Source organism: Microcaecilia unicolor, chromosome 3, assembly GCF_901765095.1.
Source record: "Microcaecilia unicolor chromosome 3, aMicUni1.1, whole genome shotgun sequence".
Taxonomy (NCBI): domain Eukaryota; kingdom Metazoa; phylum Chordata; class Amphibia; order Gymnophiona; family Siphonopidae; genus Microcaecilia; species Microcaecilia unicolor.
This window is the reverse complement of record NC_044033.1, coordinates 467,008,905-467,034,596: the sequence shown is the minus strand read 5'-3', so window position 1 is coordinate 467,034,596 and position 25,692 is coordinate 467,008,905. Positions and strand designations below refer to the sequence as shown.

Genomic DNA, 25,692 nt, shown 5'->3' with positions numbered 1-25,692 from the left:
GGTTTTTCAGTGTTCTGTATCTCCACTTGCTGGTAGGCGGATACAACCCATCCGTTAATGGATTCATCTGCTGCTGATGACAAGGAATGGACCGATATTTGGCAAAGGTTTAATCCCCCAAAATACAGGGTCGTGCACTTGGGTCGCAAAAATCCGAATGCACGGTACAGTATAGGGGGTGAAATGCTTCAGCGTACGAAGGAAGAGCGGGACCTGGGGGTGATTAGTGTCTGATGACTTTAAACTTCCAAACAGGTAGAAAAAGCGAAGGTCAAAGCCAGGATGCTTGGGTGCATAAAGAGGCATGACCAGCAGGAAAAAGGAGGTGATAATGCCGTTGTATAAGTCTCTAGTGAGGCCCCATTTGGAGTACTGCATGCAGTTCTGGAGACCACACCTACGGAAAGATAAACAGGATGGAGTCGGTCCAGAGGGTGGCTACAAAATTAATAAGCGGTCTTGAATGCAAAAATTATAGGGACAGGCTTATGAACCTCAACATGTATACGCTGGAAGAGAGGAGGGAGAGAGGAGACATGATAGAAATGTTTAAGCATCTCAAGGGCATTTATGTACAGGAAGAGAGCCTTTTTCAAATGAAGGAGAGCTCTGGAATGAGGGGGCATATGACAAAGTTAAGAAGGAATAGGCTTAGAACCTAAGGAAGTATTTCACAAAGGGACAAAGGGCGGTGGAGGCGTGGAATACCCTCCCGGTGGAGATGGTGGAGTCTAGAACTGTTCCAGAATTGAAAAGGGCGTGGGATAAGCATGTGGGATTGCTTAGGAACAGGAAGAATTAGGGGTTACAGAGGATGGGCAGACTGGATGGGTCATATGGCCTTTATCTGCCGTCATGTTTCTATGTACGTGGGCTTTGCTGGGTCTGTGGAAGCCAGGCGAGAAGATCAGTGGTGTGGCAGTGCTGGTGGGAGCGACGAACGGGGGCCGGGAGATACAACGTAAGTAAAGGGACAGGAACCGCAGGGGTTTCCATCAGAGATTCTTGCAACCATCTCTGTCACAGATTTCAGAGCCTCTTTTGTGCCAGCTGTTCTCTCTCTCCCACCCAGCCTTCCCCCTTTTAACTCTTTCACTGCCACACCTTGTCCTGCCACCCTGGGGCCTTGAACTGCTGCTTAAAACAAACATATCCTGTGCTGAGGTTCAGTTGTGAAGAGGAGAGCAGCTGCAGCATAAGATTTAGCGTGGGACCTCAGTTGTATTAACGAGAGAATTTTCAAGCTATGAACAATATGGGGTCTAGAATAGTGTTCAGTTTATGCTGCTTTAAATATTAGTCTGGGTTTATGGATTAGCTACCTTGTTTTGGTTTTTATTATTGTGATACATCTTTCTTATCCCTCTCCTTTGATGCTCTATTAGAAAGTTTACTTTACTTGGGTGTATTTCTTTAAAATTGCAAGTTAAAAAAAAAAAGATTTTAGTACTGTATAGTAGCACTTCTATTCATCTTTGAAGATTAGAATAGATTCTTCTGCACGGTTATCTGCACTTTTTCATTCTAGAATGTGTGACAACTTCCCTATTACCTTCTCAGAAAATGAAGCGAACTAAAACTAAAAATAAAATTCAGTGCAAAATCTGCAGTGTCTAATTGTGACAAATCAACTGTGAAGGCGTGTAGTAGATATACATGTTGTACCTGCTAAATATTGACTCGCATATTTTCTGAGTGCCAACTTTTGTGTGTATACTGTATACGCCAGGTCAATTTTGTATGCACCTACTTGTCTCCAAAGGATACCTCTTACCGTCTTACAGAAACTGGTCAACCAGAAACCTTCCCGTCTTCCTTTATCTTTACTTCACAATGAACTACATTGTGAATCTTGTGCAGACTGCCTGCAACTAATCAAAAAGCCAGCTGGAAGACGTAGGACCTGACCAAACGTCACTGGGCCTCACTATTTCAATCAAGTCAAATTGAATCGCTAAACCAATTTTTTTTTTAATGAACTGAATCATACCGAATTGAACTTTTTTTTTTTGACTGAATTGGACAGCACTACTCTGTGGCATATAGAAGTTACTACATCGTAACCCTGAACAGCTGAGTGGGAAGAACAGTCAGTACTGGCAGGTGCCATAGGTTTTTGAAAAGCTATTTTCAACCACACCTTGATAAGTTGTCCATCTTATGAATTCTACTAGTAGAAAAGGCCCGTTTCTGACACAAATGAAACGGGCGCTAGCAAGGTTTTCCTCAGCGTGTGTATGTTTGAGAGTGTGTGTGTGAGTGTGACTGTGTGAGAGAATCTGCGAGTGTGCATGTGACAGAGTGAGTGAGACTGTGTGCGAGTGTGTCTGAGTGTGTGTGCGCCTGGGGCTCCTCCCTCCCACCCAGTTCCAGTGTCCGCCCCCCTTCCTCTGAGTTCCAGGGTCGTCCCCCGTTTTTTTTTTTTAGTTTTTCTACAGGTGGTGCATTCCCCCCCGCCTCGAAATTCCAGACCCCCCCTCCGAGTTCCAGACCCCACCTCCCTGCCTCCGATTTGCAGACCCCCCTCCGAGTTCCAGACCCCACGTCCCTGCCTTCCTGATTTCCAGGCGCCTGTACCCCCCTGCCGCGACCCTCTCGAGCCCCCTTCCCGCCGCGCACCTGTGCTGGCAGGGGACCCCCAACCCCCGCCAGCCGAAGTCCTCTTTTCGGATGCGCGGCGTAGACAAATGATGTGATTAAGTTTGAATCTGTTTGTGTTCGTGCGTCTGACGTCAGACGCACGTAAACAGATTACAACTTGATCAAATCATTCGTCCACGCCGCTCGGCCGAGAAGAGGACTTCTGCTGGCGGGGGACCCCAACCCCCGCCAGCACAGGTACGCAACGGCAGCGGGAAGGGGAATTCGAGGGTTGCGGCGGGGGGGGGTACAGGGGTCTGGAAATCGGAGGGGGGATCTGCAAATCGGAGGGGGGGGATCTGCAAATCGGAGGGAGGAAGTTTGGGTTGCGTAACCCTAGTAGTGCTTTAGAAATGTCAAGTAGTAGTAGTAGTTGTCTTGAAGTCTTGGGGGGGGGGGGGGGGGAGGAGAATGGATCAGCTGTGAGGGTTTTTTGTTCCTCCGGTTCGACTTCAGCTGACGGGGGTTGGGGTCCCCCGCCAGCACAAGTACACGACGGCGGCAGGGGAGGGTTCGCGACCGGCGGGGGAGGGGGGGCTCAAGAGGGTGGCAGCAAGGGGGGTCCAGGGGTCACAGAATGCGGGGGGGGTCTGCAAATCAGAGGGAGGGGTGAGTGGATCTGCTGTGTTTTTTTTTCCCTCTGGGTCGCGTCATAATGGGTCTAGTGACGTCAGCAAGGGCTTCGGAGCCTACCTGTGAAGAAAGTTACGGACACAGGCAGGCAGACGCATAGAACGTTGGAGGTGAGATTATATAGGAGGATTATAAGCTTATGTATTTGGTATCTACCACTCAAGTACTATGGCAAGCATTAACTATGTACTATGCCACACTTTATTTGAATATTTTTACAACTATAATTGTCTACTGCTTATGTTTGATTTATTCTTATTATATACACTGCCTTGAGTGAACTCTTTGAAAAAGGTGGTAAATAAATCCTAACTCCTAACTCCTAACCTTAAAACAATATTAACGTTAAGTGCGTTAGCTACTTTAACAATTGCAGCATTGCTTATCACATATAGATGCGTTTGTAAGGAGAACCACCCCACTGCACAGCGATGGAGTATATCCAGGTTAAACTATACAAATAGGTGGGAAAATGTGGGATACAAATGGAACAAATAAATATACTACCCAGCATCAGAAATGGACTGCCAGCAAGCTGGCAAATTATTCCACTCTGTACAATTAAAAAAAAAAAATTCCTGTATAACAGCTGCACCCATAACGATCACAACACTTCTCATTAAAGTGGAGGAAAAAAAACCCACTCAAGAATATTAGTTTGAACGTAAGAATTACAGTGCGATCCATCTCTTTCCATAGCTACGATGAGCCCATGTTGGGTACCACGAGAAAACTTCACTGGAAATCTCAACTACTAAGGACATGTCTTAACTTGTCCACTTTTCTAAAGCCCGGAGATTTTAATTCCCCAAGGAAGGCCACTTCCGCCCACATATCGGAACGCCCACTCCAGACCAGCAGGAGGAGGATAACGAAGAAAAAAAAAACACACCACGTACAATCCTCCCCCACCTCCACACCACCGTATCGGCGCTCACGACTTCCGCACAGCAGCTAACTTACATCTGGACTGGAAGAAAAGCCACCACGTCCCACGGGTTGAACCACCACACTCTGTCGCACAAAAAGGGGGCGGGCGTGAAGCCGCTGCAAGTCCCAGGCGCCCCCCCCCCCCCCCCACTTCTTACTTGTAAAGCCGCAACTAGCAGCAGCAGCTGCATAGTAGAGAGGATTACAACGATATAAACGGACCAAGCGCATACCAGACCCCCTCCACATCTTTTTTGCTCACCTCCCAAAAAGGGGATTGGTGGGAAGAAGCCAAACCCTGCCCCCCCCCTCCGAAAGCCACACTAACGGCCCGGAAGAAAACACATTTGCCCGGCGAGCAGTCGACACATCTTGAGCTAGGAGGTGAATCAAAACTACGCTACCCCAGAAGAAACCCATTTTTAAACCGAGGGGGGGGGGGGGGGTAGTCTACATTTCTAGTGTCCCTTTCCCCTACGCCGCACGGAGACTACAATGCCACGGCGATACCCCGTAGACGCAGTGAACGGAACAGCGCCACGAGCCTAGCACAAAGAGACTCGAAAATGGAGGACAACAGTAGAGACAAAGATAACCTCCGCCCTTAAGCATGAAGCCGGTTGCTGGACCCGCAACGAAACCCGTCACCAGGTGCAGGCCCAGGCAGTAAGAAAAGGTTCCGATACGCAAGCGAGAAAAAGGTGCAAGCGGATAGCGCCGATACTTACAGGGATATGCTTACTCATTGAAGATTGTAGCCTAATCATACAGCCGGTCCCTTGGAAGAAGAAGCGCAGGCAGCGGTGGGTGTTGTACCATACAGTCGCAACACCCTAGAGAAAGCGTCGCTGAGCTGGCTAATTCCCGCACGCTCGTAACTAATACACAGACTCAACCCGCGGAGCACCACTCAACTGCGTCACAATCACTCCCTTATATAGCCTTACTGTACGTCATCACCCTGCGGACCAATCGTCGAGCGAGAAAGGACAGGGCGGTGGTAAGGAGGGGAGTGAGACGAAATCTTCCTCGCGCGCGTCATGAAGCAGCAGCCGGTACGAACCGGTTGCTGTTGAATCAAAGTGGCCGGCTTATGGGTCGCGAGCGTAGCAAATGGAGGGGCGGAGGGGAGGGGAGGTTTGCTGAGAAAGAGATGATTTGAGCTGTTCTGATAATGCTGGCACATTGAACTGCGTTAACTGATGGTGTTTTTGCTCACTTTAATCCCTCATGGGGCTTAAAATGAAACGATGTCCTTGTAACGCACACGCCGAAATGTCGGAGCAAAACCTCAGCCATAACAGCAGGAAACTTCAGAGCTTTCTTTCCAGAAATCCAGGATGAGCCCGGTGCGCGCTGCAGCTGGTGTTTGTGACGTTGACTGTTACGCAGAAGATAATAGAAAGTTAACGGGGAATTTCAGTGTTAAGCAATAGTTGCCTAGCTGTGTAATGCTTAACTCTTTGTGCAAACAAGCCCTGACCCCCTCTCCAGAGGCTTAGCCAGGTTCTGATCTCAGGGGGAGCAGACTTTTATAAAATAGGCGCCGGTTGGTGTCAGCTAGACAGCAGTGTGTGTTGTTGCTCAGGTGCTATGGCGGGCAATGATTAATACATGCTGGCTCTGTTGAGTCCTGCCTACAAGGGAACAGTAAGTTACATCAGGACACAGAAGAGGTCCCTGGACTGGCCAGAGCAGGCAACCTATCTTCTTAACTACCAAGTAAAAATATTCAGGAATAGCACACACATTCCTTCCACTGCTAGACACCTTGTTTAAATCCTACACAAACATTACATGCTAGCAGAATCCTTCACCTCAGTCACACATGCAGAACATGGACAGACCCTCATCTATATAAACTACCAAGCATTTTTTTTTACAGCTCCTCTCCTATTCCCCCACAACCCGGCCCTCCTCCTCTCAAGACCGGTGGCTCCCTCGGTCGGTCTGTGGTCTCTCTGGCTTCTGCTGCTGCTATCAGCTACTCAAGGCTGGTCCAGGCTGGCAGAAATGTGGGGAAGTGCTTGAGTGGCCGGCTCAGGGACCCGACAGGCCTCTCCACTCAGCCTACACTGATGGATGGTGTTATTGATGTCACTGTCTCCACTTCAGTCTCCTGCCAGCCACAAGGCCCACCACAAGTGAGCATCTCCCATGAGGCCACAGAGCATGGACGACGGGTGAGCAAATTAGGACCAATATGAGGGCGAGCAGACTGCTGTGGCCATGTGCTCTGTCTGAGCACCCAATCTGCAGCTACAGTGGTGAAAAAGCTTCCAACCCATGGCTACAGCTGTGAAAAAGTGCTCAAAAAGCTGCCTCCCGCAGCTTTCAAGAAAACCCACAGGAGGTCGCAGAAACCTGCCCAATTCTGCGGGAATACTGCAGAACTGGCAACTTTGCCCTTGGTTAGGTTGAGAATTATTGAAAAGGGTAGGCCTTGTAGAGAGAACTGCGAGAGTGACTGGGAGAGCCCTGCCTGACTGGCTTCTCTTCCAGAGCATGATGAGGTTATCACCTTCCTATTGGTCAAATTTGGAGCTGGAATGAGGCTTGAGATGAACCAAGTCTCATTCCAGCTCCAGATTTGACAAACAGCGTGAGAACTGCCCCAGAAAACAAAAGCCCGCTGAAAAAGTTGCAACCCACAGCTGAAGAAAAATGCCCGCAGGTGAATAAAAATGCCTGACCAATTCTGCAGGAAAACCACGGAGTTGGCAATCCTGCCTGGGGGGGGGGGGGGGAGAGAGCGGGAGAGAAAGCCCCAGCCCATGAGAGGGTGTATGGAATAAAATGCAGAAGGACAGTGCCACTGATCTGTAGAGTTACGACTTGGGAGGCGAATAGGAGGAAATATAAGAGCAGAATTAGAATGGGGAAAGTGTCCTTGGTTGCCTGAGTTCATGAGTTTCCTACAAGCCCCCTGCCAAGTGATCGGCAGAAGAATAAAAGGGGGGTCCTGAAGTGCCAATTCCAGTTTGGCTAAATGTAAGTGACAGCTGCTGTGAAGTTCACAAGCTGGTGAAGGATCCAGAGCGGGTGGATTGGGGAGTCCAGCCCATAAGCAGGGTTCAGTAGGATGACCTCTGTCCATGGCTGAGGTGTTGCCTGCGAGATGATACCCAGAAAAGAAAGACAGCTATAAAAGGGTCCAGACCTGATGGTATCAGGAGGAGAAATCAGACCTGGGGTTATTATTTATAGATTTTAAATTTACATTTATGCAAAATACATAAATCATAGAATTTACAGAAAAAAAAAAGAAAATATAATAAAAACAATATATTTAACTAGGCAATTTGTATGATTTCAATTAGTCCACATTATAAGAGATCCAAGAACTAGGAATTTAAAGTATTTATAACACAATTACATTTGTGTAAAAGAACAAAATTATGCTAAGGGATGGAAGGAATTAGGGTTGACGCAGCCGATATAGCGTATAAACCAGGGTTAATGTCCAGTTACTCTTTACTAAGAATAAGTTCAAGCAGCTTTCCTGGATCAAAAAATAAATAATTATTAGATTCCAAAGAAATATAACATTTACAGGGGAACTTAAGTATAAAGGTCCCTCCCAAATGGAGGAGCCTTCCTTTCAAGGCTAGGAACTCTTTTCTTCGTTTCTGAGTATCTCTGGAGAGATCGGGGAAAACTTGTATTTTAGATCCAAGGAAAGGAGTATCAATATGGCGGAAAAAAAGTCTGAATATATTATTTCTGTCCAGCTCGAGAGCAAAAGATACCAGCAATGTTGTCCTTTCGGTAATAACTTCCAGTGAACTCTCAAGGAATTGTGTTAAATTTAAATCAGGTTGAGTTGTTTGAACTGTTCTTCCCACTCCTACTCTTGAAATATACAACACTTTAGTTAATGGAGGAAAACTATCTGAGGGTAAACCCAGAATCTCAACAAAATATTTCTTTAACATTTCTCTGGCTGGGACAAGAGGAGATTTGGGAAAGTTCAAAAAACGTAAATTACACCTTCTTATTTGGTTCTCCATATACTCCATTTTCCTTTTTTGGAAGTTATTATCCTTAATAACAGCAACCACCGAAGTTTTGGCTGATAATACCTCATGTTCTATGAAGTCCATCCTGGTAATCTGCTCCGTCACTTTTCCCGATAAGGCGTTATGGGCCTGTGTTAACTCGACCACTTCTCCACGCAAAGAGCCTGCAACTTGTTGTAATGTGGCATTTAAACCCTGGATCGCGTCCCAAATACTTTCCATAGTGATAACTGGTGGTCTTAAAATTTCTCCGAGACTCACAGAAGGTTCACCCCGACTTCTCACGGGTACGGGAGATGGTATCACCATACCTGCCCGGTTTGATGTTTCTATAGGCGACGATGTAGCTACAGGGTCTCCACGCACAGCCGCTGGGGCTCCACTTCCGGGCTTCACAACCGGCTGCTCCCCCCCGAGCCATCGTATCTCCTCCCGGCCTTGGAGGTGTTATCATCGGAGGGGGGCTCAATGTCACCCCCTCTACGCTGAGGTCCGATGTTTCCATAGGGCCCCTCGAAGCGTCAGCTCGAATCCCCGGAGGCAGCATACCCGACTCTACTAAGGTCAACTGTCGGGTGGAAGAGGGATTTACCTTGCCTGTGGAGGTAGGCAAACTAGGCTTCCCTTTTCGCTTCCCCATAATAAAATGGAGAAGTTTCTCACTCGTAGAGAACAGTAGCTGGTCGGGAGCTGCTGCTCACACGTCCTTCCCGACCGCCATCTTGGATCTCCCTGTTCCAGACCTGGGGTTATATCTGGCTGCAGGATAGGTATAGAGAGGTTGTGCCTGTGTGAATAGCCCTGGGAATGAACTGCTCCTGAACGGTGTAGAGGAAAAACGTCCCCCACAGTGACTGAAGTCTGACGGAGTTAACCCGGGTGAGACTCGGGTTATATATATATTAACTGTTTAAGTGATAAATTAGATAGCAATTTAATTTATATTTAGATTCCTTATCATCTACTGCAGACCATTTGTAACGAGTGGGTAATGTGCTCTCCTACCAGCAGAGGAAGACTGAGAACTAGTGATACCTGTATAAGGGACTGTGCAACCCTGACCTACTCAGTAATTCTCAGTCTCCCAGCAGAAGTAGGTGGGTCTGTGCAAATCGGTCCTTTAATTTTGTTGGGTGCGCCGGTTTTGGCCCCATTTTCTTGCTAGGTTTTTTTTCATTCTTTGGTTATCTCCTGGTTTGATTTTAGGGGCGTTTGGATTTTATAAAATAAAATACAGGAACTGGAGAGAAGAGCAAATTTAGAACCCTTGGGCTTTAGCCCCTGCGCCTTGTTGGGGTTGCACACTCTGGTCTCCGGGTCCCTCCTCCCCTGCCTGCCTTGGTTGGTGTGGCTGTGCCTCAGCCTCCTCCCCCGCCTTGCCTGGGAGGGGTTCCATGAGGAGATTACTGGGCTAGCTTCAAAGGATTTGTTTGAAACAGTCTTAGAATCCAAACTATATAGAGAAGAAAGGTACCACTTAACTTTCTTTCTGAGAGAAGAGAACATCTCTGTGGGTAAGTGACATTATTTTATTCTATGCTTGCTAACTTAAAGATTAGGGTTAAAAAGAGGAATTGCAGGGTATTGATAAAGACAAAAAAAAAAGGAAGTAAACTTTATTAGCTAGTATCCTTTTCCCCATAGATGTAAAACTTGAATTTTCTGCCACAGCATTAACAGATAGTCTCTAGAGGGCACAGTAGGGCCCAGTTCAGTCTTAGAAAAAAAAAAATAAAAGAGAGAAGCAAACATTATTAACTAGTTTCCATAGCGTACAATCCCTTTTCCCTATAGTTTTAAACTGAAACGTTCTTTAGAGGTAGAAACTTAACAGCAAAGAGTATAAAAAGGATAGTAGCAAGGCTTAAACTGTCCTGAAAGAAAGTTCCACATAGCTTTAAAACTTGAGTTTTCTGTCACAGCATTAACAGAAAGTCTCTAGAAGGCACAGAAGGGTCCAGTAAAATCCTCCTTCCCACCCACTCACCCCTAGCTCAACTCTTTATTTATAGTCAATTATTTTAATTAGGACAACAAGAGGGGAGTTTTCATTAGAGTTTTAATTACATTTAATTAGTTTCCAAGAGCCAAACCCTATATAAATTACAAATTGCACCAATCTTAAGGCTTTTTATATTCATCTGATATCCCTAGTATTAAGAAGTTCTAATTAAACAACTCTATAATATTAAGATGCAGACAGTAGTCCAGCAGCGAAAGAGGTGCTATCCAGTCTTTTCCATTGAGCGTCACATGTATGATTATCTCCCAGTTGGTGAGATGTCATATGCTTGTGCTTGATGCAAAGAGCTCCTAACTCTCAGAGAACAAATCCGTTTTCTTGAGGCTAGAATAGCAGACTTGGAGGAGCTGAGGGAGACAGAGGTACAAAGAGGAGGACTACAGGGATGTAGAGAAGTCCCACCTCCAATCTGGCAGCCCCTGTGCTGCCTTGGAGGAGAAAGGTCTTCTAAAAGGAGAGCATTACCCTGGTGCAGCTGGAAGTAATCTTGTAGACAGGACCAGCACACCAGGGGATGCAATATCCTCTTACACCGAGGATGTGTTTCCAGGAGCTACTGCCCAGATGGGAAGGGTTAGGACAGCTGTTGTAGTTGGTGATTCGATTATTAGGCATGTAGATAGCTGGGTGGCTGGTGGACGTGAGGATTGCCCGGTCACTTGCCTGCCTGACGCGAAGGTGGCGGACCTCGCGTGTCACCTAGATAGGATTTTAGGTAGTGCTGGGGAGGAGCTGGCTGTCTTGGTATGTGTGGATACCAATGACATAGGAAAATGTGGGAGAGAGGTTCTGGAAGCCAAATGTAGGTAGAAAGCTGAAATCCAGAACCCCTAGGGTAGCATTTTCCGAAGTGCTACCCGTTCCATGCACAGAGCCCAAGAGATAGGCAGAGCTACGGAATCTCAATGCATGGATGAGGCGATGGTACAGAGAGGAGGGTTTTAGATTTGTAAGGAACTGGACAACATTCTGGGTAAGGGGGAACCTATTCCGGAAGGATGGGCTCTACCTTAACCAGGGTGGGACCAGGCTGCTGGCATCAGCATTTAAAAAGGAGATAGAACAGCTTTTAAACTAGAACCTGGGAGAAGGCCGACAGTCGTTCAAAAACACATGGTTCAGAACAAAGTATATTTCAAAGATCTCACCAAAACAGGAAAGATAGAGTATCCCCTGGCCAGGATGAACAGACAGATGTAGAAATATTATCAGAAATAGAGAGGCTAACAAACTGTGCAACCCAATAATAATGGGTAATTTCAATTACCCCGATATTGACTGGGTAAATGTAATATCAGGGCATGCTAGGGAGGTAAAATTCCACAACGAAATCAAAGACTGCTTTATGGAGCAACTGGTATAGGAGGTGAGAAGAGAAGGAAAAATTCTAGACCTAGTCCTTAGTGGAGCACATGATCTGGTGTGGGAGGTAATGGTGCTGGGGCCGCTTGATAACAGTGATCATAATATGATCAGATTTGATATTAACTCTGGAGTAAATACACACAGGAAATCCAATACGTTAGCATTTAACTTTCAAAAAGGAGACTATGATAAAATGAGAAGAATGGTGAAAAAAAAAAAGCCATAGAGGAGCGGCTGCGAAGGTGAAAACTTTACATCAGGCATGGATACTGTTCAAAAATACCACCCTGGAAGCCCAGGCAAAATATATTCTGTGTATTAAAAAAGGAGGAAGGAAGACCAAATGACAGCGGGCATGGTTAAAAAGTGAGGTGATGGAAGCTATTAGAGCTAAAAGAAAATCCTTCAGAAAATGGAAGAAGGAACCAATTGAAAATAATAAGAAACAGCATAAGGAATTTCAAGTCAAATGCAAAGCGCTGAAAAGGAAGGCAAAGATTGCATTGGAGGCAAAAACACATAGGAAAATTATTTTTTAGGTATATTAAAAGCAAGAAGCCAGCAAAAGAATCAGTTGGACCGCTAGATGACCGAGGGGTAAAAGGAGCAACCAGGGAAGACAAAGCCATAGCGGACAGATTAAATGAATTCTTTGCTTTGGTCTTCACCAAGGAAAATTTGGGAGATATCGATGCCAGAAATGGTATTCAAAGCTGACGAGTCAGAGAAACAATGAAATCTCTATAAACCTGTAACACTGATTTCTTAAAAAAGGTTCCAGAGGAGATCTGGGAAATTATAGACCGGTGAGACTGATGTTGGTGCCGGGCAAAATGGTAGAGAGTATTATAAAGAACAAAATTACAGAGCATATTCAAAAGCATGGATTAATGAGACAAAGCCAACATGCATTTAGTGTAGAGAAATCTTGCCTCACCAATCTATTACATTTCTTTGAAGGGGTGAACAAACGTGGATAAAGGTGAGCCGTTCAATATTATGTTTCTGGATTTTCAAAAGGCGTTTGACAAAGTACCTCATGAAAAACTTCAGGGGAAATTGGAAAGTCATGGGATAGAATGTAGTGTCCTATTGTGGATTAAAAAGTGGTTAAAAGATAGAAAACAGAGAGTAGGGTTAAATGGTCAGTATTCTCAATGGAGAAGGCTAGATAGTGGGGTTCCCCAGGGGTCTGTGCTGGAACCGCTGCTTTTTAATATATTTATAAATGATCTAGAGATGGGAGTAACTAGTGAGGTAATTAAATTTGCTGATGACACAAAGTTATTCAAAGTTGTTGAATTATGAGAGGATTGTGAAATATTACAAGAGGACCTTATGAGACTGGGAGACTGGACATCTAAATGGCAGATGATGTTTAATGTGAGCAAGTGCAAAGTGATGCATGTGGGAAAGAAGAACCCAAATTATAGCTACATAATGCAAGGTTCCACATTAGGAGTCACTGACCAGGAAAGGAATCTAGGCATCATCATTGATGATACGTTGAAACCCTCTTCTCAGTGTGCGGCAGAGACTAAGAAAGCAAATAGAATGTTAGGTATTATTAGAAAAGGAATGGAAAACAAAAATGAGGACGTTATAATGCCTTTATATCACTCCATGGTGCGACCGCTCCTCAAATATTGTATTCAATTGTGGTCGCCACATCTCAAAAAAGATATAGTGGAATCAGAAAAGGTACAGAGAAGGGCTACAAAAATGATAAAGGGGATGGGAAGATTTCCCTATGAGGAAAGGCTGAAGTGGCTAGGGCTTTTCAGCTTGGAGAAAGGACGGCTGAGGAGAGATATGATAGAGGTCTATAAAATAATGAGTGGAGTTGAACGGGTAGACGTGAATCGCTTGTTTACTCTTTCCAAAAATACTAGGACTAGGGCACGTGATGAAGCTACAAAGTAGTAAATTTAAAATGAATCAAATAAATGTTTTTTCACTCAACATGTAATTAAACTCTGGAATTCGTTGCCAGAGATTGTAGTAAAAATGGTTAGCTTAGCGGGGTTTAAAAAAGGGTTGGATGGCTTCCTAAAGGAAAAGTCCATAGACCATTATTAAAATAGACTTGGGAAAAATCCACTGCTTATTTCTAGGATAAGCTGCATAAAATGTATTCTACTTTTTTGGGATCTTGCCAGGTACTTGTGACCTGGATTGGCCACTTTTAGATATTGGGCTCGATGGACCTTTGATCTGTCCCAGTATGGCAATACTTATGTACTTATCCTGGATGGGAGGTGAGCACTGTTGAAAAAAAAAGCCACAGGCTGAGAAGGTGTGCCTTGCGCGGTCTGTTCGGTGTGCAGTATGGTTTTTGCACACAGCAACCTTTGCCTAGCCTGTGAAGATCCTGCGCCAGTTCTGGGAGAGGAACCCAAATCAGGTGTCTACGAAATAGGGTCAGAGGCCCCAGGACTGGTGATTGAGACCGCGATGGGGGATGGATGCTGCTTTGGCAGTGTGTTCGGCCTCTGATGCGGCAGTGGCAAGAACGTCTGCCATCTCCTCCCATGGATCATGTGCCTCACTCGGGGGGGGGGGGGGGGGGGTGACTCCTGTGCTTATTAGATAGAATGCCCCTGCAGTTTCTTCGGCATTTTCACCAGAATTTGTACTTCTACTGCATCAAGCATATTGCTTGAAGCGGGACGTGTCTGTAGAGTCTGTAGAGTCCTTGTGACCCAGCTGGCTCTTCTGCAGCATTGGGGGTACCTAAGAAGGCCCATTTGTCCCCTGGGGATGATTTGGAGGAGGGTCTGTCCCTGAGGTTGAAACCTATGTCGGAGGAGGAGCCCATCCTAGGTGACTCAAGGGATGAAGACACTCTGGGGGACCCCTCGGCGGTCCCTTTAGGGAAAGATCCATCTGTGGTGTGCATTTTTAGATGTTACAGATTTCAGAGGATCCTCAGGTGACCAGGAAGGGTTACCCCCTTTTGAACGGGGGTCTGTCGTTCTCCTCAGACCTTTCCTTACCATGAGGATCTGAAGGAACTAGTAGAGGGCGAGCAGTGGGCTCCAGATTCTCTTTTACGCATTGGTTGGGTAATGGCTCACCTATACCAGCTCCCTATCTCAGATATGGAATCTTTTAAGGTTCCTAAGATTGATTCTATAGTAATGGCTGTTACTAAGAAGGCGGCTATTCCCATGGAAGGATGGATGGCTCTCAAGGTTCCTCAGGAACACTGAATGGAGGCACTCCTGAAGCGTACCTTTGAGGTGTCGGCCTTGGCTTTGCAAGTGACTATTTGTCAGGGTTATGTGGCTCAGGCCTGTTTTTTGCCGGGTTGAGCGGTTGCCAGATTCCCCAGCTGCCTCTTCCTCGCAAGCCTCTTCAGATGTGGTCAGTTTAGAACTGGGTACTTCCTTTCTGGCAGATGCCTTGTATGACTTGGTCCATTCTTCCTCAAAGAACATAGTTCTGGTAGTGGTGGAGTGGAGATTTTTGTGGCTCTGGAATTGGGCAGCGTGTTGCAGCTTCCAAGGTCCATTTGAGTCAGCCATGGTTTAAGGGCAAGTTGCTCTTCGGAGAGGAGCTGGGGAAGTTGATTAAGAGCCTTGCAGACTCTAAAGAGTCTAGACTTCTGAAAGATAGATCCAGACCGGCTCCCTAGTCAACAGGTCATGGTCACCTCTGGGAATTTCAGAGGTATCGCCCTGGTAGAGGTACTGGGTCTACGAGACCTCAGGCTACCTCTTGGGTGGAACACTCATTTATTCCTCTGCTGGATATTTGCAGAACTGCTACATGGTCTTCTCTATAATCTTTTGTACAACATTACCAGTTGGATGTTCAGGCTCGGCAGGATACTTCTTTTGGTGCTTCTGTATTGCTTCACAGACTTTCCCACCCACGGTGAATACAGCCTTGGTACTTCCCACTCATCGAGAATGGTCTAGAGTAGATGATAAGGAAGGAGAAATTAGGTCTTACCTGCTAATTTACTTTTCTTCTTTCCAGACCATTCCTGAACCATACCCTGGAAGAATGTATGTGCTTATGGGATTCTTGGGGGGTCTGGCAGCTATAGCATGATGTTTAGTGCTGGTGATGTTTAATTCTGGTGCTCATTTCCTTTACAGAGCTCTGTTATGGGATCTTCCACTGTTTGTTCTTTCTCTATTCATGGTTCTTGTTTCTAGATTTCTTGTTTATTTTATTTTTGTTACATTTGTACCCCGCGCTTTTTCCCACTCATGGCAGGCTCAATGCGGCAGGCAATGGAGGGTTAAGTGACTTGCCCAGAGTCACAAGGAGCTGCCTGTGCCGGGAATCAAACTCAGTTCCTCAGTTCCCCAGGACCAAAGTCCACCACCCTAACCAATAGGCCAAGTTTTACTGCTTGGCTATGCGAAATACTGAGCAGGTCAGGGTTGCACAGTCCCTTATACAGGTGTCACTAGTTCTCTGTATCCCTCTGCTGGTATGAGAGCATATTACCAACTCATCAGGAATTGTCTGGAGAGACTCAAGGAAAGTAAATTAGCAGGTAAGACCTAATTTCTCCATGTATTTTGTAATTGATTTATGAAGCAGTATTTAGTAGATTGTTCAGTGTTACAAAGGTAACTTTTTATTTGCTACTCATCTTAATTGTAAATTGAATAGATCACAAGGATTCTTTTCCTACTAATCTTCAGAGCGTTGTTTCTTGATGATTGTTGGACTTGTTAAGTGCAGTGCTTTTTTTGTGCCGGTATGCAACGGTACGGCGTACCGGCACCTTTTTTTTTTTTCCTCCCCCCGCCCCGTGAGTCCATGTCCCGCACGCAGTGCCAGCCCCCATTTCCAGCCGCTGCTGCTTCTCCTGTTGAGCAGCAGCGGCCGCTACACAAAGAAAAAGATTTTAAAAAAAAACTTCAAACCTGGCTGAAACGCGGCACCCCAGCACTGTAGACAGCCATTAGGCATTGGCTGTTGCCCCGCAGCCGCTCCTCCTCTTGCCTCTATGTCACTGCGCTCCTCCGGGGTCTTCCACCAGGGGCAGTGACGTAGAGGCAAGAGGCGGAGCGGCTGCGGGGCAACAGCCAATGCCTAATGGCTGTCTACAGTGCCGGGGTGCCGCGTTTCAGCCTGGTTTCAATTTTTTTAAAATCTTCTTTTTCTTTGTGTAGCGGCTGCTGCTGCTCAACAGGAGAAGCAGCAGCGGCCGGAAATAGGGGCTGGTGCCGCGTGCGTCGCGACTTTGCGCCGTTAGCGGGAAACTTGGCAGGGAGAGGGAAACCAACAGAGGGAAGGATTAGGGAGAGAGAGAAAGGGAAACCAACAGAGGGAAGGATTGGGGAGAGAGAGAAAGAGGGAAGAAAACAGAGGGAAGGATTGGGGAGAGAGAGAAAGAGGGAAAACAACAGAGGGAAGGATTGGGGAGAGAGAAAGAGGGAAAACAACAGAGGGAAGGATTGGGGAGAGAGAGAAAGAGGGAAAACAACAGAGGGAAGGATTGGGAGAGAGAGGGGAAAACAACAGAGGGAAGGATGGAGAGAGAGGGAAAACAGATGGAAGGATTGGGGAGAGGAGAGGGGAAAAACAGATGGAAGGATTGGGGAGAGGGGAAAAACAGATGGAAGGATGGGGAGAGAGAGAAAGAGGGAAAACAACAGAGGAAAGGATTGGGGAGAGAGAGAAAGAGGGAAAACAACAGAGGGAAGGATTGGGGAGAGAGAGGGGAAAACAGATGTAAGGATGGGGAGAGAGGGAAAAACAGATGGAAGGATGGGGAAAGAGAGAGGGAAAACAGATGGAAGGATGGGGAGAGAGAGAGGGAAAACGGAAGGATAGGGAGAGAAAGAGGGAAGACGCTGGATGGAAGAATGCAGAAATAAATAGGGGAGACACTGGAAGGATGGGGAGAGAAAGCAGAGCTGCTGGATGGAAAAGGGGAATAGAGAAAGACTGGAGAATAAGAGGAAGGGGCATGGGGAGAACAAGGGTGAGGAAAAGATGAAAAGCCACAGGTAGATGAAGGAAATTAAAGAATGGATAGTAAGAATGAATTAAATCTGGACAGAGAGAGAGCCTGAAAAATATTGAAGAAAGCAAAGAAAAAGGAGACAAAAATGACAAATGGCACAGAAGAGTTAAGCGAAAACAAAGGAAAGGAGAATCACAGACTGGGACCAATATGGAAAGAAAAACAGTCACCAGACAACAAAGGTAGAAAAAAATCATTTTATTTTCATTTTAGGGTTTGTAATATGTCCAATTTGAGAATTTACATTGGCTGTCTTATTTTGCACTGGGTATACTGGAGCTGTAAGAGCTTACAGAGATTATTTATAATGAAAAAAAATCACGTTATTTTTTTCTCCTATAGTACTGTAATATTTTCAATGATGTCTGTTTATATGCGCCATAGCTGGTATAGGGGGTGTGGTTAATGTGGGTGTGGCTATCATAGGGGTGGAGCCATATGTGGTGACCCCGCCCATAATGAGTACCGGCACCTTTTTTTTCTACAAAAAAAGCACTGGTTAAGTGTCACAGCATATTTTGTTAAGATTCTGTAACAAGTGATTGTAGATTTTGCAGACTTTTTCTACCTTTTGCTGTAATTATGATGATTCATTTTCATAAAATTGTATTTAATGAAAGTTCATCATATAAGCCTACTGCTTCTCCTCAGTGTCAGTCTTTTAGGCTCCTTTTGTAGTCAAAGTGAAGAAGAAAAACATTCTTTTGCACAACCGCTTTTAAAGATTAAACATATAAGTGAGAGGCCACTAGCCCTTTTTTTATTAAATCATAGCACCAGATCTCTTATCCCATATTGTCTCTAAAGAAATGGAAAAATAACTGTTCCAACAAGGATCGTTGGAATTTTATGCAAATGAGTTCTTTTGGTAGCAAGACCTGTTCTTTTCGTCTTATAACCCAGTTTTTCTGGGCAACAATTTAGGATACAGTTTTTAATACTGAGTACTTTGGCTTTTTAGACAGTCTCATTTCAACCACAAATAAGAAACAAACATAGGTGCTTGAAAAACTCCCAGCATTCAAAGAAAAACAAAATATCTCTTGGATTACCAACGTTTGGCCCCTCACACAAGCCTAGGGCTCAAACTGCTAGCAGATACCATACACATACACCCACTCATAATGAAGCAGGCTGGAACTCCATTATTCACCCTCCCCAATTCTGGTAGCATAGAAGCAAAAATCAAGTCTCTTTCTCACAAGGTAACTGATCAACTCTTCACTTTATCAGATGCTGTTTAAGTGTTCATTGCTACTTCCATCCCCTCATCTACCTTAGGGAGAATAGGAATTGAATTCTCACATTCCATGAGCTCATTTGCTTCCTCTGTCTCAGGGATCTCCTCCACTTCCATGGGCTGGGTAAACTCCTCCTCCTCCCAGGTGTTAGGAGTTATATAACCCTCCCTTTTCTGAAAAAGCCTTCCTCCCATTGGGCAGTACAACCAAGTTCTTACCTGAACTTTCCGAATCTTTGGCTGCCAATCAACTTTTCCTTAAAAGACCCCAGGCACCCTCTACTGGCTGCAAGTTTATTTGCACTTGATTTGCTGGGGCTATCATCATTTCATTGAGAAATAAGAGGGTAGTGCCCCTACCAAACCTTTTCTCTCCCTCTCATATTACACATTAAATTATGAGGCTTATTTTCAAGGCACATAGATCTACAGTTAAATATGTTACTATGGAACTTTATAAATCTATGTGCTTTGAAAATGAGTACTTTTATGTTTTCTTATATGCATAAATGCTATTTTCTGAGATTTTATGTTCCCAGTTTATTTGGTCCTTTTCTTGGGGAAAAATAAATCTTTGTGATTGATAATGCAAAGGGAGGATGAGAATGGAGAAGGGATCTGAGGAATAAGGAAACAATTGCAAATTAGAGGTGAGCCTGGGGATGGAGACAAAGGCAAAACCTGTGAGAATCCTCAAGGATGGTGACAAAAATGTCATTACTACAGCAGAAATGGAAGGGGATGAATCAAAAGTGAATGGGGACCAGATTATGTCCCTATTCACACCTCAACTTGGAAACTTGATATCCAACACCTCAGCTAAATAAATAAATAAATAAAGAGGAGATCACCATGATGAAAACTAGTGCATGTGTTCAGCAATTTTGGCAATGAGGAAGACCACTGATAAACTGGTGAGAATATTTGTCAATTTGTTTCAAGTATTTTGTCAGAGTATAATCTCCACCAAGTTAGTTTCATCTATGTGACTGCTACTGTAGCTAATAAGAAAGCAGCATTTCAAGATGAGGCCTGGGTACGTTGCACAGTTCATAATTTCAGTCTCATATTCTCTCATGGACTCTTGTCATCAATAAATTGAAGTTGATCCAAATGACCTCCCTCGTGAGATAAACGAGCTTATAACATTGTGAAAGAATAAATGTCAACTGTTCACTGAAGAAAATGCTCAAGCAGTGCATATCATCATGGTGGAACAGCATTCTACTGATACTGAAATATGTGGCAGAGGATATGGAGGAGCTGCATGCAATCACCACTGAATCAGGTGCAAAAAAGCAGTTCCTGACTCTTCTGACCTCAATTCAGTGTTATGTGCTGTCTGTTCCTAAACTCTGTTATGTACCGAGTCTATTCAGAGACTTAAATTTGGGGCTGCTAGTTACCAAGAATAAACGTCAATCCTTAATTCCATTCCTTATTTAATCCAGTTGATGACAAGATAAAACAAATCACATATCCGTGTTGCAACAGATTAAGGATTCTGTACATACAGAGTGAGTCTGTGTTTGTGATTAGCCTCTTCCCTAGAGAGAAGGAACTGTCAGTGCCTGATAATTTGAATACTGAAACACAGGACTAATAGTGACTGCAGCAGAAGCAGCACTAGTAACCGCACAGCCAAACAGGTAAAAAATCGCTATGGCCTACAATACTGAGAGGAAGAAAACAAGCAGTAGATTATTGCCTCAGCATGGAGAGTTAAGGCCTGCTACACTCTGCACATATGACCTAGGTACAGTTACTATCTCTCTCTCAATTCTCTCATAGAGAGACATTGGAGGGAGGTGGAATTCTGCTCCTCTCAGCATGCTTGGAGGCAAGCAGTAACAAACCTCCTAAAGACAGTAAGAGCAGAACACAAGTGTTCATAAAGGCTAATCACAGAGGACTGCAGAAATACAGGGACCTGGTCCATTTACACAGTTTAATAATATACAGACATGTAATCTGTTACAGCACAAACTGTCTCATGTAATGGGGGGAGTACACTCCCCACCTGGTATTGGTGGATACCATTATTAATCCTTTACCAATGATTAAACATTTTAGGCATTCAAGTCCATGTAAGCTGTATCTTTTGTTACTTGACAACTTCTTGTCGTTTCAGGCTTTCTTTCCTCTGGGGGGTCATATGATGAAAGTGAAAGGGGATAGACTCAGAAGTAACCTGACGAACGGCCTCGTGGTGGAAGTGGTGGAGAAGAAAACAGTATCTGAATTCAAGAGAGTTTGGGAAGAGTACATAGGAACTCTAAGGGAGTGATAGGGAGAGTAGATAGCATGTATGGGCAGACTAGATAGGGCATATGGTCTTTATCTGCCTTTCATCCAGGCAACAAATTCTCTCTCACAGGAGCTGAAATGAGAAACAAAACAAAACAATATAAAAGAGAGAGAGAGAGAAAAAAAAAATCTATGGAGTGAATGGTCCACAGAGTGCATGCCTCTTTGTGAGGGGTATGTGGGTCACTGGTTCAGTGCTGACTTTGGTGAAACAGTTCGTTCTCTTCTGCAGAAATCTGGTGTCAAAATTTTCAGGTGGTGCCAAGTTGTCATTGATGATCTCCAAATATGTATCTCTAATGGCAGTTTGGTGACAGGTGTCTACTTGAGTGTCCATTTCACCCAGTATCAGCTCTGCTGTCTCTGTTGCCAGTACTTCTCCGCATAATTCTAGGTGTGGAATGGTGTGATTGGGCTGTGGTGATAACTTGTGGTGAAGCCCGCCTGAGATATTCTTTCTGTATCTGTTGCTTTCAAGTAGGCCACTGTAGTTATGGCTTTTAAATAAGCATCTGAGAAGATGCAAATCTCCTTGTGGCTAGCAGTATTGAGCTGTATAGTTATGTATGTGCGTGGTATTTGTGATCAAGAGCCTTTAGGGAATAGTTCCATTTTTCCCATTCTTGTTTCATTTTTATAAGTAATGGGTCATCTCACCCATCAGTACTTTGGGACAGTTCACTTAATAGTTCACTTTGTGCGTCACTTCAAACTTTATCGAGGTTCGATCCCTCAGAAGAAGAAGGTCCCACATTCTAGTACCTAATAAGGTCTCCTATCTTAAATACAACTACTGAAACATTGAAATCCACCCTACACCCTCTAAAAATCATCAGTATCTGAAGTTCAGAGGCCTAGTCAACCTAGGAAGCTATACCGGACCTTCCTTTACAATGGCATTGAAACAAACCAATCAGAAGGTGTGCCGAATGGTTGATATCACCTCCCGCTCCACTTTGAATCTGCCTACAACTGCTGAGGCTTGTGTCCCTTCATGTGTGTTTTCAGCATGGTCTTCGGAAGGACTTTGAACAAGGTTTGTTAGTCAATACCCTTTGTAAGCCACTTCGAGAGTAACCTGACAAAAACATTCCACTGACTTAAGAATTGACAGTCAACAATAGTGGAATATCAAAGTGCATCATTTCCTGCTACTTGGACTTGCACAGATGTCATCAAGTTTACTATTATCTAATGTATAATTAGTTTATCTCATACCCCTCCATGTTCTTATTATTTGACTCCTCACTCTAATTCAGGTCATTTTAACGCTGTAGTCTGACACAGTATTTCTTACCATTTTTGTTAAGAAATACTGTTTCTTACCAAATGTCTGTTTTGGTTTGCAAGAATTGATAGATACCTTCTAACATCACTAGCGGGCTCATTTTCGAAAGAGAAGGACGCCCATCTTTCGACACAAATCGGAAGATGGACGTCCTTCTCACAGAAACGTCCAAATCGGTATAATTGCAAGCCGATTTTGGACATCCCTAACTGTACTCCGTCACAGGGACAGACAAAGATTACGGGGGCATGTTGGAGGTGTAGCGAAGTTGGGACTTGGGCATGCCTAATACTTTGACGTCCTTGACCCATAATGGAAAAAAAGAAGGACGTTCCTGACGAGCACTTGGACGTTTTCACCTGGACCTGTTCTTATGACTAAGGCACAAAAAGGTGCCCGAAATGACCAGATGACCACCGGAGAGAATCGGGGATGACCTCCTGTTATTCCCCCAGTGGTTACTAACCCCCTCCCACCCTCAAGAAACATCTGTAAAAATATTTTGTGCCAGCCTCTATGCCAGCCTCAGATGTCATACTCAGGTCCATGATAGCAGTATGCAGAGGTCCCTGGAGCAGGTTTAGTGGGTGAAGGGTACTTCAGACAGGTGGACCCAGTCCCATCCCCCCCCTACCTGTTACATTTGTGGAGGAAAGAGCGAGCCCTCCAAAACCCACCACAAACCCTCTGTACCCACATCTAGGTGCCCCCCTTCACCCGTAAGGGCTATGGTAGTGGTGTACACTTGGGGGTAGTGGGTTTTGGGGGGAGTTTGGGGGGCTCAGCACAAAAGGTAGGGGAGCTACAGTATGTACCTAGGAGCAATTTCTGAAGTCCACTGCAGTACCCCCTAGGGTGCCCGGTTGGTGTCCTGGCATGTCATGGGGACCAGTGCACTGCAATTGCTGGCTCCTCCCATGACCAAATGGCTTGCATTTGGTCGTTTCTGAGATGGACATCCATGGTTTCGATTATTGCCAAAAATCAGAAACATCCATGTCTACGGACGACCAAATCTAGGGACAACCAAATTTAGAGATTTGGACGTCCCTGACAGTATTTTCGAAATGAAAGATGGACATCCATCTTGTTTTGAAAATACGGGTTTCCCCGCCCCTGGATTGGGATGTTTTCCGAGGACGTCCAAATCAAAACTTGGATGTCCCTTTCAAAAATGCCCCTCCAGGAATCAACATTGTTTCTTCACCATATTTACCTCATATTACTAACTTAGTTTTGATTCCCTAACTTAGTTTTGACTCCCTAACTTAGTTTTGACTCCTAGTTTTGACTCCCTAACTTAGTTTTGACTCAAAATACCATAAATTTTCATACTGGAATGTGGACCAAATATTCCTAATATTTTAGATATCCTGAAAATAAAATTGTAGAATTCTTAGCAGGAAAACAAAATAGTTATCTAGATATCATATACACAAAAAAAAACACTGAAATAAATTTGTATCTAATAAATATTAGATTTAAGACAATAGAAATAAAACTGTAGGGCAAACTAGGGAAACTGTTTTTTTTCCTTTTATGATGCAAAAGTAGTGCCAGGTCAGCAGTTAATTGCTTCGGGCTAAGGACAAAAGGTAATTTAATCCTTATCAGTAGTGCTGGAATGCTCATACAGTGTTGCATCCCTACCTTGTTCTGGCAGTGGCCATATTGGCTGGATCATCTGAGCAGCAACCATTTTGGGAAGATCATCTGGGGGGCATCCATCTTGGAAGGATCATTTGAGGAGTAGCCATCTTAGGTAGCTCATCAAGGAGGCAGCCATCTTGAATGTCTTTTGGGCATGCCCACTGAGATCTCTCACCTCTCAGCTGAGACCAGGATCCTCTGATTGGAGGCCTATTTAAGAGCTGGCCTGGGACACCATCTTTCCTTCGGCTTCTATCTTGTTAGAGGTTTGGTGCTTGTATCGTGGCTTCACTACTAGTCTGCTTTACCTGCCTTGACCTTTGGACCGTTCCTGACTACCCGCTGTTTTGCTGCCTGCCTTGACCTTTGGACCAAACCTGACTACCCGCTGTATCGCTGCCTGCCTTGACCCTTGGACTGGACCTGATTACCCGCTATGTTGCTGCCTGCCTTGACCTTTGGACCGGACCTGATTTCCCGCTGTGTGCTGCCTGCCTTGACCCTTGGACTGTACCTGATTACCCACTGTAGTGCTGCCTGCCTTGATCTCTGGACTGTACCTGCCTACCCGCCAAGTTATGCCCGCTCTTACCACTAGCCAGGTCAGTGGCTGCCCAACCCCGTCCGGATCCCAAAGTCCTGGTGGCCACCTGCACCTGGGGGCTCAACTCCTGGGGAATGGTGGTCGCTTCCCAGGTGAAGCTAGAGGTTGTCCGGCTGCCTGACCGAGTGCAGCGCTGCTCTTCATCCACCATGCTCAGTCGTGGCACAAGGGCTCACTACCTAGTCCTAACAGTAACCTGTTTATCATTTAACTGAAGACAAAGCTACTTATAAAGGAATGTTGCTAAGTAAACATGACAAACAGAGACACCTATAATTTATTTAGGCCAAGCCAGAACAAAGGAAACAATTCTGAGTTACAGAATTTTACTAATTTAGATAGTTGTATCTGACTATAACTAAGTAAAATATATCTCTTGTTATAGTGCTTTAGAGCCATGAAATCAAACATTTAAAAAACAAGGATGTAGAGAAGCCTCTTGTGGCCACCAAGAATCCTCTCCAGCAATCCTGTGCCTTTTTTCCTTTCTTGTAAAGCACTGTAGCTTTAGTAATCAGAAAACTCAGAGCCGAAAAAGAAAGCATGGTTAGGATCAAAGAGAATTCAAAGAATGAGATTTGAACAGAATTAAAGTTAAATAAAAATATTTTTCCTAATAGAATAGCAATTATTTAATTATGAATTTTTGTGAAATATGAGTGTTCCTTAACTCGAATCCATTTATTAATTGCTTATAAATGTTTAATGCGGGATTTACCCTTTTTATGTGTCTCATTGTATTTAATCAATTTGCAGAATAGATGTAGATCAAAGGATCCATTTAGGGGCCAACAAAAATCAGTCTGTTTTTATTCCATTTATACCATTTATTACAAGTTTTAGTAAGATCCTTTTTTTCTAATGGAAATTACTTAATTACTGTCTCAAGAGGCGTAGCCATTATTTTTCAAAGATTAAACAAACATTTGTGACTTACCAATCTTCATCCTTACCAGGACCGTCTGTTGTGTTGGGAATCCTGCAGCTGAACCACGACA

At 44.6% G+C, this 25,692-nt stretch overlaps 1 protein-coding gene across 1 annotated transcript in view; it reads right to left on the bottom strand.

The window, feature by feature from the left end:
* Positions 1-5,104, bottom strand: part of PTP4A1 (protein tyrosine phosphatase 4A1) — an 80,676-nt gene extending 75,572 nt beyond the window's left edge. The window contains exon 1 of the mRNA XM_030199000.1: positions 4,932-5,104. The gene's annotated coding sequence lies outside the window, so the exon portion shown is untranslated. The remainder of the gene's footprint in view (positions 1-4,931) is intronic.
* Between the last annotated feature and the right edge of the window lie 20,588 nt (positions 5,105-25,692).